The sequence below is a fragment of the Pristiophorus japonicus genome, chromosome 4 (assembly GCF_044704955.1).
Source record: "Pristiophorus japonicus isolate sPriJap1 chromosome 4, sPriJap1.hap1, whole genome shotgun sequence".
Taxonomy (NCBI): Eukaryota; Metazoa; Chordata; class Chondrichthyes; family Pristiophoridae; genus Pristiophorus; species Pristiophorus japonicus.
Genome location: NC_091980.1, coordinates 169,927,943 through 169,945,257, shown reverse-complemented (window position 1 = coordinate 169,945,257; position 17,315 = coordinate 169,927,943). Strand labels below are relative to the sequence as shown.

Here is a 17,315-nt window from a genome sequence, read left to right as displayed (position 1 = left end):
ATGCAAGGAGTATCCGTAATAAAGTGAATGAATTAACTATGCAAATAGATGTTAACAAATATGATGTGATTGGGATTACAGAGACTTGGCTCCAGGATGATCAGGGCTGGGAACTCAACATCCAGGGGTATTCAACATTCAGGAAGGATAGAATAAAAGGAAAAGGAGGTGGGGTAGCATTGCTGGTTAAGGAGGCGATTAATGCAATAGTTAGGAAGGACATTAGCTTGGATGATGTGGAATCTATATGGGTAGAGCTGCAGAACACCAAAGGGCAAAAAACGTTAGTGGGAGTTGTGTACAGACCTCCAAACAGTAGTAGTGATGTTGGGGAGGGCATCAAACAGGAAAATATGGGTGCATGCAATAAAGGTGCAGCAGTTATAATGGGTGACTTTAATATGCACATAGATTGGGCTAACCGAACTGGAAGCAATACGGTGGAGAAGGATTTCCTGGAGTGCATAAGGGATGGTTTTCCCAAAATGTCGAGGAACCAACTCGGGGGGAGGCCATCTTAGACTGGGTGTTGTGTAATGAGAGAGGATTAATTAGCAATCTCGTTGTGCGAGGCCCCTTGGGGAAGAGTAACCATAATATGGTGGAATTCTGCATTAGGATGGAGAATGAAACCGTTAATTCAGAGACCATGGTCTAGAACTTAAAGAAGGGTAACTTTGAAGGTATGAGGCGTGAATTGGCTAGGATAGATTGGCGAATGACACTTAAGGGGTTGACTGTAGATGGGCAATGGCAGACATTTAGAGACTGCATGGATGAACTACAACAATTGTACATTCCTGTCTGGCGTAAAAATAAAAAAGGGAAGGTGGTTCAACCTTGGCTATCAAGGGAAATTTGGGATAGTATTAAAGCCAAGGAAGTGGCATACAAATTGGCCAGAAATAGCAGCGAACCTGGGGACTGGGAGAAATTTAGAACTCAGCAGAGGAGGACAAAGGGTTTGATTAGGGCAGGGAAAATGGAGTACGAGAAGAAGCTAGCAGGGAACATTCAGACAGATTGCAAAAGTTTCTATAGATATGTAAAGAGAAAAAGGTTAGTAAAGACAAACGTCGGTCCCCTGCAGTCAGAATCAGGGGAAGTCATATCGGGGAACAAAGAAATGGCAGACCAATTGAACAAGTACTTTGGTTCGGTATTCACTAAGGAGAACACAAACAACCTTCCGGATATAAAAGGGGTCAGAGGGTCTAGTAAGGAGGAGGAACTGAGGGAAATCCTTATTAGTCGGGAAATTGTGTTGGGGAAATTGATGGGATTTAAGGCCGATAAATCCCCAGGGCCTGATGGACTGCATCCCAGAGTACTTAAGGAGGTGGCCTTGGAAATAGCGGATGCATTGACAGTCATTTTCCAACATTCCATTGACTCTGGATCAGTTCCTATCGAGTGGAGGGTAGCCAATGTAACCCCACTTTTTAAAAAAGGAGGGAGAGAGAAAACAGGGAATTATAGACCGGTCAGCCTGACCTCAGTAGTGGGTAAAATTATGGAATCAATTATTAAGGATGTCATAGCAGCGCATTTTGAAAGAGGTGACATGATAAGTCCAAGTCAGCATGGATTTGTGAAAGGGAAATCATGCTTGACAAATCTTCTGGAATTTTTTGAGGATGTTTCCAGTAGAGTGGACAAGGGAGAACCAGTAGATGTGGTATATTTCGACTTTCAGAAGGCTTTCGACAAGGTCCCACACAAGAGATTAATGTGCAAAGTTAAAGCACATGGAATTGGGGGTAGTGTGCTGACATGGATTGAGAACTGGTTGTCAGACAGGAAGCAAAGAGTAGGAGTAAATGGGTACTTTTCAGAATGGCAGGCAGTGACTAGTGGGGTACCGCAAGGTTCTGTGCTGGGGTCCCAGCTGTTTACACTGTACATTAATGATTTAGACGAGGGGATTAAATGTAGTATCTCCAAATTTGCGGATGACACTAAGTTGGGTGGCAGTGTGAGCTGCGAGGAGGATGCTATGAGGCTGCAGATGACTTGGATAGGTTAGGTGAGTGGGCAAATGCATGGCAGATGAAGTATAATGTGGATAAATGTGAGGTTATCCACTTTGGTGGTAAAAAGAGAGAGACAGACTATTATCTGAATGGTGACAGATTAGGAAAAGGGGAGGTGCAACGAGACCTGGGTGTCATGGTACATCAGTCATTGATGGTTGGTATGCAGGTACAGCAGGCGGTTAAGAAAGCAAATGGCATGTTGGCCTTCATAGCGAGGGGATTTGAATACAGGGGCAGGGAGGTGTTGCTACAGTCGGACAGGGCCTTGGTGAGGCCACACCTGGAGTATTGTGTACAGTTTTGGTCTCCTAACTTGAGGAAGGACATTCTTGCTATTGAGGGAGTGCAGCGAAGGTTCACCAGACTGATTCCCGGGAAGGCGGGACTGACCTATCAAGAAAGACTGGATCAACTGGGCTTGTATTCACTGGAGTTCAGAAGAATGAGAGGAGACCTCATAGAAATGTTTAAAATTCTGATGGGTTTAGACAGGTTAGATGCAGGAAGAATGTTCCCAATGTTGGGGAAGTCCAGAACCAGGGGTCACAGTCTAAGGAGAAGGGGTAAGCCATTTAGGACCGAGATGAGGAGAGACTTCTTCACCCAGAGAGTGGTGAACCTGTGGAATTCTCTACCACAGAAAGTTGTTGAGGCCAATTCATTAAATATATTCAAAAAGGAGTTAGATGAAGTCCTTACTACTAGGGGATCAAGGGGTATGGCGAGAAAGCAGGAATGGGGTACTGAAGTTGCATGTTCAGCCATGAACTCATTGAATGGCGGTGCAGGCTCTAAGGGCCGAATGGCCTACTCCTGCACCTATTTTCTATGTTTCTATGTTTCCGGGCGGGAAAACCAGCGGCAACTGGGGATCCCTGGGGACGATCTTTGACGATCAGGAAGGCGAGGTTGGGGCTTGGTGGAGGGAGGGAGTCAGAGGTCGGCGGGTGGGGGGAGATTGAAGTCAGGCTGCCGCGATCGGCAGAAGGAAAGGCTTTTTTTGAGGGGTGGTGGGGGGAGAGGGGGGCACTCCTGACCCACAAGGAATGCTGTAAATACCACTTGCCTTCTGGAGCCAACTGCTCTCATTTTACTGCCGGGTTTCCCAAGCCCTGGGAAACACGGCTGGCAACTGTTTAAATTTAAATTGGTCTCCCAATTGCACTATGGGAGCCTGATTTAAATACGTTAATGAAGTGTTCTGCCAGCGGGAAACTTGCACACCATGCTACCCACCGCCATAAAAATGGCAGCAGGCGCATACATGGCAGGTTGAGGACGCATTCTCCATTTTAAAAAAACTTTTAAACCCCCCCCGAACCCCTCTTGCCCATTGTGAGGGGTTAATATCGAGGCCTTAAACTCTAGCAACTTATTTTTCCTTCACCTGTATGCTGCAGGAAACTCTTGCCTCTTCAGCAGCACTGACTCACTCTGTGTTAAAGCTGTCCCAGTCCGCAGTTTCATGTTATCCTTCGCCTCATCCAGCGCTTTTAACAAAAAACTATTTTTCTTGCTTTCAGGATCACAAGCTTCAATAACTCCTGGATATCAACTCCCCTCCGGAACTTGCATTCCCTCCACTTTCTTCTGACCCCATCGCTGTTTCTAATCTCACCCCTTCTGATCTCACTATTCCTTCTGACCTTCCCCTCTCTGACCCCAAATGATTAGTACTCAGCAAAGGCCTGAGCTTTATCCCCTTACGTCCCCACCTCAATGAATTCCGAGCTCTGCGTGACTCTCAACTCTTTCCGCCACCTTCGCCTCCATGCCCATTTCTTCGGCCAGGAGTCTTTCCCCCTCTCTGCACAGACCCGTTCCCCCATTTTCAGAATTCTCATTCTACCTGGACCCCTCCCTCTTGCCCTCTCTAGATAGTGAACTGGTGGCATAACATCGGCCATCTCAATTTCTCTCACTCCATCCTACCTCTCTCTGAACTTGCAGCACTCCATTCTCTCAGATCCAACCCTAACATTGTCCTTAAACCTACTGACAAGGGTGGCGCTGTTGTTTGGCAAACTGACCTCTACCCTGCAGAGGCTGAACGTCAACTATCTGACACCACCTCCCCTTGGATCATGACCCCACCACTGAACATCAAGCCATCATTTCCAAGACTCATCTCCTCTGAAGATCTTCCCTCCACGCCCGCAAACCTCATAGCCCCCCAACCCCGCACAGCATCTTCTACCTTCTTCGCAAGATCCATAAACAGGAGTGCCCTGGTAGACTCATCGTTTCAGCCTGTTTTTGCCCGATCGAATTGATTTCTTCCTATCTCGACTTTTTTTCTCCTCTTCGTCCCCCCTACATCCGCGACTCTTTCAACGCTCTACCATGACACGGTGCCGACCCCCCGACCTGTGAGGGAACACCACCGGCGGCTGAGGATAAAGAACAGCAGCAATCCCAGCCCCAGCACACAGCCAGCCAGCCACCACAGGGAGCAGCTCAGAGACGGTGACAAAGGTGAAGAGGGCGACTACATTCTACGTCACCGGAGCCCGAGAGCGGATTGGTGGGGTGTCATGAAGCAACCCTACAAAGGACCAGAGAGCTGAGTAGCCAACCCAACCAGCAGCAACTGACCTGCTGAGATAAGTAGTAAAAGTCAACGCATGACGTCACAGGAAGGCAGGTAAGTGATTGGTGAGTTTCTCTCTCTTGGGCATTGCTTTAAATTAAGAGCCGGGATTAAAAACTAAATCTAATTAACTAAATACATTATAGATGGCAGGACGGGTGATGTGTCAGTGCTGCAACATGTGGGAGCTGGTGGACACCATTGAGGTCCACGGCAACCACATCTGCAGTTCGAGGAACTTCAGCTCCACGTTGATGTGCTGGAGTCCGAGCTGCGGACACTACGACACATCAGGGAGGGGGAGAATTACCTGAACGCTGCGTTCCAGGAGGCAGTCACACCCCTTGGTTTAATTAATTCAAATTTGGTCCGTGGTCAGGGACTGGAGGGTGTGACTGAGTGAGGCAGGTATGGGGGTCCCAGGATGTAGCATTGGAGGAGCCTCAGCCCTTGCAATTGTCCAACAGGTATGAAATTCTTGCTCCCTGTGTGGACAAAAGCAGGGACTGCAGGGAGGATGAGCAAACTGACCACAGTGCAGCGATACAGGGGGCCATTCAAGTGGGAGGAGTAAAAAGAAACATTGTAGTGGTAGGGGACAGTATAGTTAAGGGGGTAGATACGCTTCTCTGCAGCCGAGAGCATGAGTCCCGAAGGCTGTGTTGCCTGCCCGGTGGCAGGGTTATGGACATCTTAGGGCTGGAGAGGTACTTGGAGTGGGAGGGGGAAGATCCAGTTGTCGTGGTCCACGTGGGTACCAACAACATAGATAGGACAAAGAAAGAGGTTCTACTGAGGGAATATAAGAAATTAAAAAGCAGAACCATAAAGGTATAATCTCTGGATTACTACCTGAGTCACAAACAGATTTGCAGGGTAAATAAGATCAGAGAGTTAAACACGTGGCTCAGAGACTGGTGTGGGAGAAATGGGTTTTGGTTCGTGGGCCACTGGCACCAGTACTGGGGTAAGAGGGAGCTGTTCCATTCGGACAGGCTTCACTTAGACCGTGCTGGGACTAGTGCCCTGGCCAATCAAATAAGCAGGGCTTTAAACTAATTAGTGCGGGGGAGGATTCTGGTGAGTGGAAATTTAAAAAGTCAAAGAGCAAGGGGAAGGCAATAGAGCAGGGTAGCGATGGGGGAAATGATAACCAGAGCGTGACAGGAATGGACAGAATGTATAAACATAAGAGTGTATCAGAAAGTGGGGTCAAAGCAGGGAAAAATGGTTGAAAAACCAAAATTAAAAGCTCTTTATCTGAATGCACATAGCATTCTTAACAAAATAGATGAGTTGATGACACAAATAGCTATAAATGGGTATGGCCTGATAGCCATTACACATTCGTGGTTGCAAGGTGACCAAGGCTAGGAACTAAATATTCATGGGGATTTCACAATTCGGGATAGACAGAAAGGGAAAAAGTGGGGTAGCTCTGTTAATAAAGGATGAGATCAGTGCAGTAGTGAGAAATTATATTGGCTCAGAAGATCAAGATGTTGAATCGGTTTGAGTGGAGATGAGGAATAATAAGGGGGAAAAGTCACTGGTGGGCATAGTCTATAGGTCCCCTAACATTAGCTACACTGTTGGATGGAGTATAAATCAAGAAATAATGGAGGCTTGTAAGAAAGGAACGGCAATAATCATGGGCGATTGTAATCTTCATATTGATTGGACAAATCAAATTGGCCAAGGTAGCCTGGAGTAAGAATTCATAGTGTGTATCCGGGATAGTTTCCTTGAACAGTACGTTGCGGAACCAATTAGTGAGCAGGCTATCTTAGATCTGGTACTGTGTAATGAGACAGCATTAATAAATGATCTACTAGTAAAAGATCCTCTAGCAAAGAGTGATCATAGCATGCTTGAATTTCAAATTCAGTTGGAGGATCAGAGAATTGGATCTGAAACCAGTGTCCTAAGCTTAAATAAAGGAGAATACAAAGGTATGAAAGCAGAGTTGGCTAAAGTGGACTGGAAAAATAGATTGAAGTGTAAGATGGTTGATGAGCAGTGGTGGACATTTAAGGAGATATTTCATAACTTTCAGCAAAAATATCTTCCAATGAGAAGGAAAGACTAAGAGAAGGGAGAACCATTATGGCTAACTAAGGAAATAGGGATGGTATCAAATTGAAAACAATGGCATACAAAGTGGCCAAGACTAGTAGGAGGCCAGCAGATTAGGAAACTTGTAAAAACCAGCAAAGAAAATACTAAAAAAATAATAGAGGGGCAAGATAGATTATGAAAGTAAACGAGCAAGAAATATAAAAACAGTGAGTTTCTATAGGTATGTAGAAACATAGAAAATAGGTGCAGGAGTAGGCCATTCGGCCCTTCGAGCCTGCACCGCCATTCAATGAGTTCATGGCTGAACATGCAACTTCAGTACACCATTCCTGTTTTCTCGCCATACCCCTTGATCCCCCTAGTAGTAAGGACTACATCTAACTCCTTTTTGAATATATTCAGTGAATTGGCCTCAACAACTTTCTGTGGTAGAGAATTCCACAGGTTCGCCACTCTCTGGGTGAAGAAGTTTCTCCTCATCTCGGTCCTAAATGGCTTACACCTTATCCTTAGACTGTGACCCCTGGTTCTGGACTTCCCCAACATTGGGAACATTCTTCCTGTATCTAACCTATCTAAACCCATCAGAATTTTAAATGTTTCTATGAGATCCCCTCTCATTCTTCTGAACTCTAGTGAATACAAGCCCAGTTGATCCAGTCTTTCTTGATATGTCAGTCCTGCCATCCCGGGAATCAGTCTGGTGAACCTTCGCTGCACTCCCTCAATAGCAAGAATGTCCTTCCTCAAGTTAGGAGACCAAAACTGTACACAATACTCCAGGTGTGGCCTCACCAATGCCCTGTACAACTGTAGTAACACCTCCCTGCCCCTGTACTCAAATCCCCTCGCTATGAAGGCCAACATGCCATTTGCTTTCTTAACCGTCTCCTGTACCTGCATGTCAACCTTCAATGACTGATGTACCATGACACCCAGGTCTCGTTGCACCATATAAAAAGGAAGAGGGTAGCTAAGGTAAATGTTGGTCCCTTAGAGGATGAGACTGGGGAATTAATAATGGTGAACAGGGAAATGGCAGAGACTTTGAACAAATATGTTGTAACACTCTTCACGGTAGAAGACACACAAAATATCCCAATAATGGATAATCAAGGGGCTATAGGAAGGGAGGAACTTAAAACAATCACTGTCACTAAAGACGAAGTACTCGGTAAAATAATGGGACTAAAGGTGGACAAGTCCCCTGGACATGATGGCCTGCATCCTAGAGTCCTAAAAGAAGTGACTGCAGAGATGGTGGAGGCATTGGTTGTAATCTACCAAAAATCCCTGGATTCTGGGGAGGTCCCAGTGAGTTGGAAAACCCCAAATGTAATGCCTCATTTTAAAAAAGGAGGCAAACAGAAATCAGGAAACTATAGACCAATTAGCCTAACATCTGTCATTGGGAAAATGCTGGGGTCCATCATTTAAGGAAGGTGTACCAGGACATTTGGAAAAGCACAATTCAATCAAGCAGAGTCAGCATGGTTTTATGAACGGAAAATCATGTTGACAAATTTGCTGGAGTTCTTTGAGTATGTAAAGCGCAGGTTGGATAAGGGGGAACCAGTGGATGTGGTGTATTTGGGGTGGCAGTGGAGGGGGGGACGAGGCGAGTCCAGGCGTTCCAGCGGGGGTGGGGAGGCGAGTCCTGGCGGGGGAGGGGAAGAGAGTACAGGCGTCCTGGCTGGGGAGGGGTAGGGAGTCCAGGTGTCCCGGTGGGGGGGAGGAGGGGGGGGCGAGTATAGTGGGGAAGGGGAGGGGAGGCGAGTCCGGCGGAGAAGGGGAGGGGAGGCCCGCCTGGCGGGGGAGGGGAGGCAAGCCCGGCGGGGGAGGGGAGGCAAGTTCGGGGGGGGGGAGGGGGGAGGAGAGTCCGGATTTCGGAACATTTTCGGGATTCTAGACGACCCTGCCAAGGATTGGTCCGGATTCCGGAACATTCCAGATTTCAGATGCTCAACCTGTACTTGCATTGGAGGCAGTTCAGGGAAAGTTCACTCGATTGATTCCTGAGATAAAGGGGTTGACTTATGAAGCAAGGTTGAGCTGGTTGGGCTTCTTCTCATTGGAGTTCAGAAGAATGAGAGGTGATCTGATTGAAACATATAAGGTAATGACGTGGACTTGACAAGGTAGATGCAGAGAGGATGTTTCCACTCATGGGGTAATCCAGAAGTAGGGGACATAGTTTTAGAATAAGGGGTCGCCCATTTAATGCTGAGATGAGGAATTGCTTCTCGTAGGGTTGTAAATATGTGGAATTCTCTGCCCTGGAGAGTTGTGAAGGCTGGATCATTGAATATATTTAATGCGGGGATAGACAGATTTGTGAGCGATAAGGGAATAAAGGGTTATGTGGAGCGGTCAGGGAAGCTGAGCCCATGATCAGATCAGCCAAATGGCCTACTCCTGCTCCTATTTCTTATGCTTAACAGTTTTCATTTTCCTGGCCCCAACCGTCTCCTTTTCACTATGGACGTCCAATCGCTCTACACCTCCATCCCCCACCAGGATGGTCTGAGGGCACTCCGCTTCTTCTTTGAACAGAGGCCCAACCAGTCCCCACTACCTTCTACCACCTGGACAACTTCATATTGAACTACTTCTCCTTTGACTCCACTCACTATCTCCAAATAAAAGGTGTTGCTCTGCCTGCCTTTTCTCCAGTTCTACTCTGGGCCCCTCCCTCAACTCTTTCCAGTACAGTGATGACTATCGGTGCTGTTTCCTGCTCTCACCCTGAACTGGAAAACTTCATTCACTTTGCTTCTCATTTCTACATTTCCATCACCTCCACATGGTCTATCTCCGACTCTTCCCTTCCTCCACTTCTCTGTCTCCATTTCTGAGGATAGGCTATTGACAAAGATCCATTATAAGCCCACTGACTCCCACAGCTACCTGGACTACATTTCCTCTCACCCCGCTTCCTGTAAAGACTCTATTCCATTCTCCTAGTTTCTCCGCCTCTGTTGCATCTGTTCTGATGATGCCACCTTCCATACGAGTGCTTCCAATATGACTTCCCTTTTTCCCCAAACGAGGATTCCCCTCCACTGTGGTTGACAGGGCCCTTGACTGTGTCCATTTCACTCCTGCTCTGACCCCTTCTCCTCCCAGAACCTCCATAGGGTTCCCCTTGTCCTCACCTTTCACCCCACCAGCCTCTACATTCATTGGATCATCCTCCACCATTTCTGCTACTTCTAGCATGATCCTATCACCAAACACATCTACCCCTCTCCTCCCCTTTCAGGATTCCGAAGAGAGCACTCCCTCCGTGACACCCTGGTCCTTCCCACAGCACCTTCCTGTGCAACACTTGCTTTTTTACCTCCTCCCTTCCCACTATCCAGGGCCCCAAACACTCCTAGGTGAAACAGCGATTTACTTGTACTTCTTTCAATTTAGTATACTGTATTCGCTACTCACGATGTGGTCTCCTCTACATTGGGGAGATCAAACGCAGATTGGGTGATCGCTTTGTGGACTCCATTCAGGCCTCAAGTGTGGCCCCGAGCTTCCGGTCGCCTGTCACTTTAATTCCCTGCTCCACTCCCACTCTGACCTCTCTGTCCTCAGTCTCCTACACTGTTCCAATGAAGCTCAACGCAAGCTCGAGGAACAGCACCCTATCTATTGGGCACTTTACAGCCTTCTGGACTCAACATTGAATTCAACAATTTCTGACCATAACATTTGCCCCTATTTTTTCAGATGGCAGCTGTTGATTCTACTATACCCATTTACACCTCTTCGAGTCCCATTGGCCCATTTCCTTCTCCTTTTGCTTTATACAATCATACCATTTGTCAATTAATCTCTCTTGTCTTCCACCCCATCACCTTTTGTTGTTTTGGTATCCTATTTGACCCCGAAATGAGCTTCCGACCACATAATTAAGACTGCCCATTTCCACCTTCGTAACATCATCGTCTCTGCCCTTGCCTCAACTGATCCACGGCTGAAACCCTCCTCCATGCCTTTGTTACCTCTAGACTTAACTATTCCAATGCACTCCTGGCTGGCGTCCCACATTCTACCCTACGTAAACTTGAGGTCATCCAAAACTTAGCTGCCCATGTCTCGATTCCCATTCACCCATTATCCCTGTGCTTGCTGACCTACATTGGCTCCCGGTTAAGCAGCGCCTTGATTTCAAAATTCTCATCCTCATTTACAAATCCTTCCATAGCCTCACCTCTCCCGATCTCTGTAATCTCCTCCAGCCCCACAACTCCCCAAGATGCGCACTTCTAATTCTGCCCTCTTGAGCATCCCTGATTATAATCGCTCAACCATCGGTGGCTGTGCCTTCTGTTGCCTGGGCCCCAAGCTCTAGAACTCCCTGCCTAAACCTTTTCCTCTCTTTCTTCCTTCAAGACGCACCTTAAAACCTCTTTGACCTAAAAGCTTTTGGTCATCTGTGCTTGATTCTTTTTATGTGGCCCGATGCCAATTTTTTGTCTTTCACACTCCTGTGAAGTGCCTTGGTATGTTTTACAATGTCAAAGGCGCTATATAAATACAACCTGTTTTTCTTTCCTCCACTGCCCCCTTTTCCTGCCTCAGTACCTGCTTAAAATCTGTTACATCTTTAACTTTTTCCAGTTCTGACGAAAGGTCATCGATCTGAAACCTTAACTGTTTCTCTCACCACTGATGCTGTGTGACCTGCTGAGTATTTCCAGCATTTTCTGTTTTTATTTGCCGCAGGAAACAGTCCCCTTAGCAACCACAACACCAGCCAGTGAACTAACCAATTAAAACTCTGCCCTTAGGAGTGCAGGGCCTGTAATGTCAGGCAGAACAAGTCCATCACTGATCAGATGATTCCACTTGTGGAAAGTCCAAAACACAGGGTCATAAATAGAAGATAGTCACCACTAAATCCAATAAGGAATTCAGGAGAAACCTCTTTACCCAGAGAGTGCCTAGAATATGAAACTTACCACCACAAGGAGTAGTTGAGGCGAATAGCATAGATACATTTAAGGGGAAGCTACATAAATGCATGAGGGACAAATTGAGATGAAGTAAGGTTGGAGGGTGGTTGTGTGAGCATACATCAGTTGGGCTGAATGGCCTCTTTCTGTGCTGTAAAGTCTATGATCTCTATTGACCTGGACTGTTGTCAGCATGGCTCAGTTGGGTATCACGTCTGTCACTGAGACAGAAGGCTGTGGATTAAAATTTAATTTCAGGCTGATACTTCAGTGCAGTAAAATGGAAAGTGTTCCATTGTTAGTGATGCTGTCCTTCAGATGAGATCTTGATACAAACCCCGTCTGCCTGTTCCAATGGTTCAGAAGGACATTAAAACATCCCGTTGCACTATTTAAAAATGAGCAGAGTTGGCCATCGTTCTTTGCTTGATTAACTCCACCAAAAATAGATAAACTTTTTTTCCATCTCAGTGCTGGCTATGTGGGGCTGCTGCATGCAAAATACTTGCATAACTGTGATTGCACTTTGAAGAATTAATTGTGCATGAAGCACTTTGTGATCTTCCCAAAAGATGTGAGAAGACACTATGGGCCTGAAATTGATGAAGGCCTCTGCCGTCCCAAGTGCCAGCCAGATGGCCGCCGAGGTACCCGACGGTTCTTTGGGCAGGATTTTTATCACCAAGGTCCCTCGAAGGTTGGCGGGTGGCGAATGAGGGATTTACACCGCCAATCTGGGAGGCAGGCAGCGGGAGATCTCATTCTTGGGGGCAGAGGCGATGCCACCCAAGTGCCACCCGAGGATGAAGACAGGCCCACGGAGGGTCGAAGACCTGAAAATAAAAATCATCAGGAAAAAAAAACATTGGAAGACCTTCAGGGGACCCCATTAAGGTAAGTTGCTGTGGGGGAAAAAAAAATGTTTACTAATCTTTTTTTCAGTATCTTCATACTGACCGTCGGGGACAGACCAGCCTCCAGCCAGTGAGCGTCCCCATTCTGGTGCTGACTCCCGCCAACTCTCGCCCGCATCAATATGGGAGCTCGGCGGGCGGGAGGTCAGTTGCGCCACTTGGCCGTCCGTTGATGTCAGCGGGCGGTTCGCCCCTCCCGCCCGCTTCAGCCTACATCAAAGGTGGCACTAGGCGGATCTTCCAGAGGAATGTCGGCAGCACTGGGCGGTGAGCTCATCAATTTCGGGCTCTATATAAAAACAAGTTCTTGCTTTGCATTTTGTCTTAGGGATCTGATGCGAGATTCTGTTGGACCACAGTCACTTAATTGCCATTCTACTCTACATTGCCTCATATAGTATCCTAGGGCTAGATCTTGACTTCATCATCATCATAGGCGGTCCCTCGAACGAGGATGACTTGCTTCCACATGAGTTCACAGATGTTTCAATGAAGGACCTGATGTTCCAGTCCTGAACTCCAATTGAGGGGGTGGAAGATGCCTGTGCATGGATTTTTTTTAATGTGTGGTGACCGTTGCATATCAGCCACCACACTGACTTGACAGAGCTAGGCCTTTATCCAGTGGTAAGGATTAACCAGGACGACTGGAGACCTGCTCTGCTGCACAGGCCTAGTGCGCGCACATATCGCAGTGTGGGCTGACCCGGGCTTAGTGTGATAGTGTAAAACAGGCGCTAGTGAATCGCCAGCCCGTTTTAAAACGGGGTGCCGATTCGCTATCACCTGTTGTGTGGGGTGTCGCAGGGCTCAGTGCTGAGACCCCAGCTATTTACAATATACATAAATGATTTAGATGAAGGAATTGAGTGTAATATCTCCAAGTTTGCAGATGACGCTAAGCTAGGTGGCAGTGTGAGCTGTGAGGAGGATGCTAAGAGGCTGCACGGTGACTTGGACAGGTTAGGCGAGTGGGCAAATGCATAGCAGATGCAGTATAATGTGGATAAATGTGAGGTTATCCACTTTGATGGCAAAAACATGAAGGCAGAATATTATCTGAATGGTGGCAGATTAGGAAAAGGGGAGGTGTAACGAGACCTGGGTGTCCTGGTACATCAGTCATTGAAAGTTGGCATGCAGGTACAGCAGGCGATGAAGGCAGCAAATGGCATGTTGGCCTTCATAGTTAGGGGATTTGAGTATGGGAGCAGGGAGGTCTTACTGCAGTTGTACAGGGCCTTGGTGAGTCCTCACCTGGAGTGTATTGTATTCAGTTTTGGTCTCCTAATCTGAGGAAGGACGTTCTTGCTATTGAGGGAGTGCAGCGAAGGTTCACCAGACTGATTCCCGGGATGGCAAGACTGACATATGAGGAGAGACTGGATCGACTGGGCCTGCATTCACTGGAATTTAGAAGAATGAGAGGGGATCTCAAAGAAACATATAAAATTCTGATGGGACTGGACAGGTTAGATGCAGGAAGAATGTTCCCGATGTTGGGGAAGTCCAGAACCAGGGGTCACAGTCTAAGGATAAGGGGCAAGCCGTTTAGGACCGAGATGAGGAGAAACTTCTTCACTCAGAGAATTGTTAACCTGTGGAATTCCCTGCTGCAGAGAGTTGTTGATGCCAGTTCATTGGATATATTCAAGAGGGAGTTGGATATTGCCCTTACGGCTAAAGGAATCAAGAGGTATGAAGAGAAATCAGGAAAGGGGTACTGAGGTGAATGATCAACCATGATCTTATTGAATGGTGTTGCAGGCTCGAAGGGCCGAATGGCCTACTCCTGCACCTATTTTCTATGTTTTACACTATTGCACAAAGTTAAAATCTACCCCATAATAGTCACCGGGTGTAAGGCTGAGTTGCCACTGTGTTCGAACTGGATCCAAGTGCTGTGACAGGCAACCTATTTCAGTCATGTTATGTGCTTCCAGAAACCGCACAAGGGCAATTTCACCAGACTTGGTTTCCATTCGTACAGTAGATTAAATGGTGCTGATCATGGGATGTGGATCATTCGGGTATCTGATTCTGTATATTCCTGTTGGAGAAGGTGCCTGTGAAGTCTGCAACCATGAAACTGAGTCCTGCTACCAATTCCATTTTATTCCTACTGTGTATAGGAGTATATAGAACATGGCACTAGAAATTTACTGACTACCAACCAGTAAGGCCCGTTTTGTGAAAAAAAAAGTGGCCATCTCACTTCCACTCGCCTCTGGTGCGGGACTCTGCGGCCGCCATTTGGATGAGGGTCATAGCCCAGCCGTTAGCAGCACTGGCCCTAGACATGTAAATCTGCAGTGTGTGATGTCAATCGTCGTGCAATGGCGACTTGACACCACGCTCTGCGAATTTGGACCTTTGCGCTGGGTCTTCAGCTTGCTCAGAAAAGCGAGCGTGCAGCAGACCCACAGAGATGCTGTCAGAGCTACTTAAAGAAACACACATATCTTTCAGGTAAGTTTGCTGTTAAGCTTTTGGACTGGATTTTTAAAAATGTTATTGAAGTCGTGGCTTGGTGCAATAGATGTTAAAAGCTTTTAAAGTGTGCAGGGACTGCGGCTGGATGCTTGCAAGGCATTAGATGGTAAAGGAAGGTGTCGGAGAAGACAGAAAATGTTGGAAGTACTCAGCAAGTCAGGGAGCATCCATGGAGAAAGAAAGAGAGTTCATGCCTTCGATCGAGATGCTGCCTGACCTGAGTATTTCCAGCATTTTCTGCTTTTATTTCAGATTTCCAACATCCGCTTGCAGAGGAAAGAGGAAGACGCAGAAGAGGAGGAAGCAGAAAGAAGAATGCAAACCAGACAGCTACTTTCTGATGGAATCATCCCAATTCCCCTTTCAACATTTGTCCCACACCTTAACTTCCCTCTTACTGACCATCACAGTATCCTCTTGGCTACAATGTTGAAATAAAAGCTACCACAAAGCAAACTTTTCAACCCAACTTTATATATCTATTCATCCTATATGACATCAAGAAATCAACTAACTGCCCTTATGCATTCCTTTAGTGGTTGTCTTGTGCGTGTCTTTGCCTATCCAACTGATGCAATGTGGTGCTACTCCAATGGCTGCAGCATAGCTGGTGGAAGGCTGCTGACTTTGAGGGATAGACTGCAAATGGCTTTGCGGGTCGACCTTGAAGAGCTGGTTGCTGGGAGTGTGAAATCAAGTGACCGTGTCTCCTCTCCCTCTTTTTGGTCACCCACTGGCTGAGCAGGCTGCATTTCTTGGATGTGAAATGAGGAAGGCCCAAGAGTGGAGTTGTATCCTTTCAGTCCCGCCACTAGCCAAGGGCTTGGCCATGCTCTGCCAAGAATGGCTAGCACTGTCTCCTCCAAGGGGGTATGATGAAGTCAGGAATGGGAGGTGCGCTTTGTTGTTTGGTACAGATTGTTGGTAGGTGAGTGATTGGGGGAGTCATGTATTGAGAAGTATGTGTGGCTGGTGCTGCAGTTGGTAGAAGATTGCTTTTGAAGTGGTCTGAGGTCATGAAGCTTCTTTGGGTACTGGGGACGTGCTGGCAGTGACTGCCTCGGTGATGTGGTCCCACATCCTTCTTTCTGGAGGGCCTCTCTTGCAGTGTTGATTCCCTGCACAAGGCTGGAGTGCTGCATGTGAGACCCTGGGTGCCCTTTTCCTGGCTTGCTTAGCCATTTTTGTTAGTGCTGAAGCATTTTTCTTGGGAGCAGATGGCAATTCAGCTTCAAGAGCTGAAGACTGCCATTTGGGATTTATTTTTAATGTTTATTTTTTCAAAAGATAGTTGAGCACTAAAAGCTGCCTATTTTTAAATGATAGTTGAGCACTAAAAGCGGCCTATTTTTAAATGATTTTTTTTTCATTTTAGAAGTGACCAACGCTGGTTTCTAAACTGACGGACTGGCTTTAATAGAATGTTGGCCATGCTACGTTGGACCTCCTGCTGAGACTACCACCCAACAACCAGCTTTACACAGCAAATTTAGCACTGCACTAATTTTAATTCGCAAGCAGCACCAATATACTGGTGTTGCCAGAACTATTAATTCTGGCAGCCGTTAACTGTGTCCAGCTTTGGCTGTGCTCTGGAATTTCTAGGCCATAGAATCTTACAGCACAGAAGGAGGCCATTGGACCCATTGTGCCTGTGCTGACTCTTTGAAAGAGCTCGCATATTAATCCCATTCCCCTGCTGTTTTCCTATAGTCTTTATGTTTATTTCTAATGAGACCCATGATGTAAATAGACACTGGGTCTCATTAGAAATAAATACAAAGAATAAATTTGACAGTGTACAGATTACAGTAAGTAGGAATGTACCATATTTACTCATAGCTGGATCCAGTAGAATTAAACTTCTGGTTGCAAAAACTTCATGTATGAACATGTAATACACTTGTACAGCATTTCTATATGCACTATCTTTATTGTGTGAACTTTGCTAATTGGACGTTCTATCCTAATATTTGTTATGAAATATGCCAAATTCATTCCTTTTGCTCATTTTATTCAGACAAAGTTAAACTGAGGATTGCGATTGCCCACCATGCTCCAGTGAACATAAGAACATAAGAAATTGGAGCAGGTGTAGGCAATTGGCTCCTCAAGCCTGCTTCGCTATTCAATAAGATCATGGCTGATCTGATCCTGGCCTCAGCTCCACCTCCCCGCCCGCTCCCCATAACCCTTGACTCCTTTACCTTTCAAAAATCTGTCTATCTCCACCTTAAACACATTCAATGAC

At 46.6% G+C, this 17,315-nt stretch overlaps 1 long non-coding RNA gene across 1 annotated transcript in view; it reads left to right on the top strand.

The window, feature by feature from the left end:
* The window catches only part of LOC139262257 (uncharacterized), a 46,817-nt gene extending 30,021 nt beyond the window's left edge, over positions 1-16,796 (top strand). Inside the window, exon 5 of the long non-coding RNA XR_011592931.1 lies at positions 16,440-16,796. This is a non-coding gene — a long non-coding RNA (uncharacterized lncRNA). The remainder of the gene's footprint in view (positions 1-16,439) is intronic.
* The last annotated feature ends 519 nt before the right edge of the window (positions 16,797-17,315 follow it).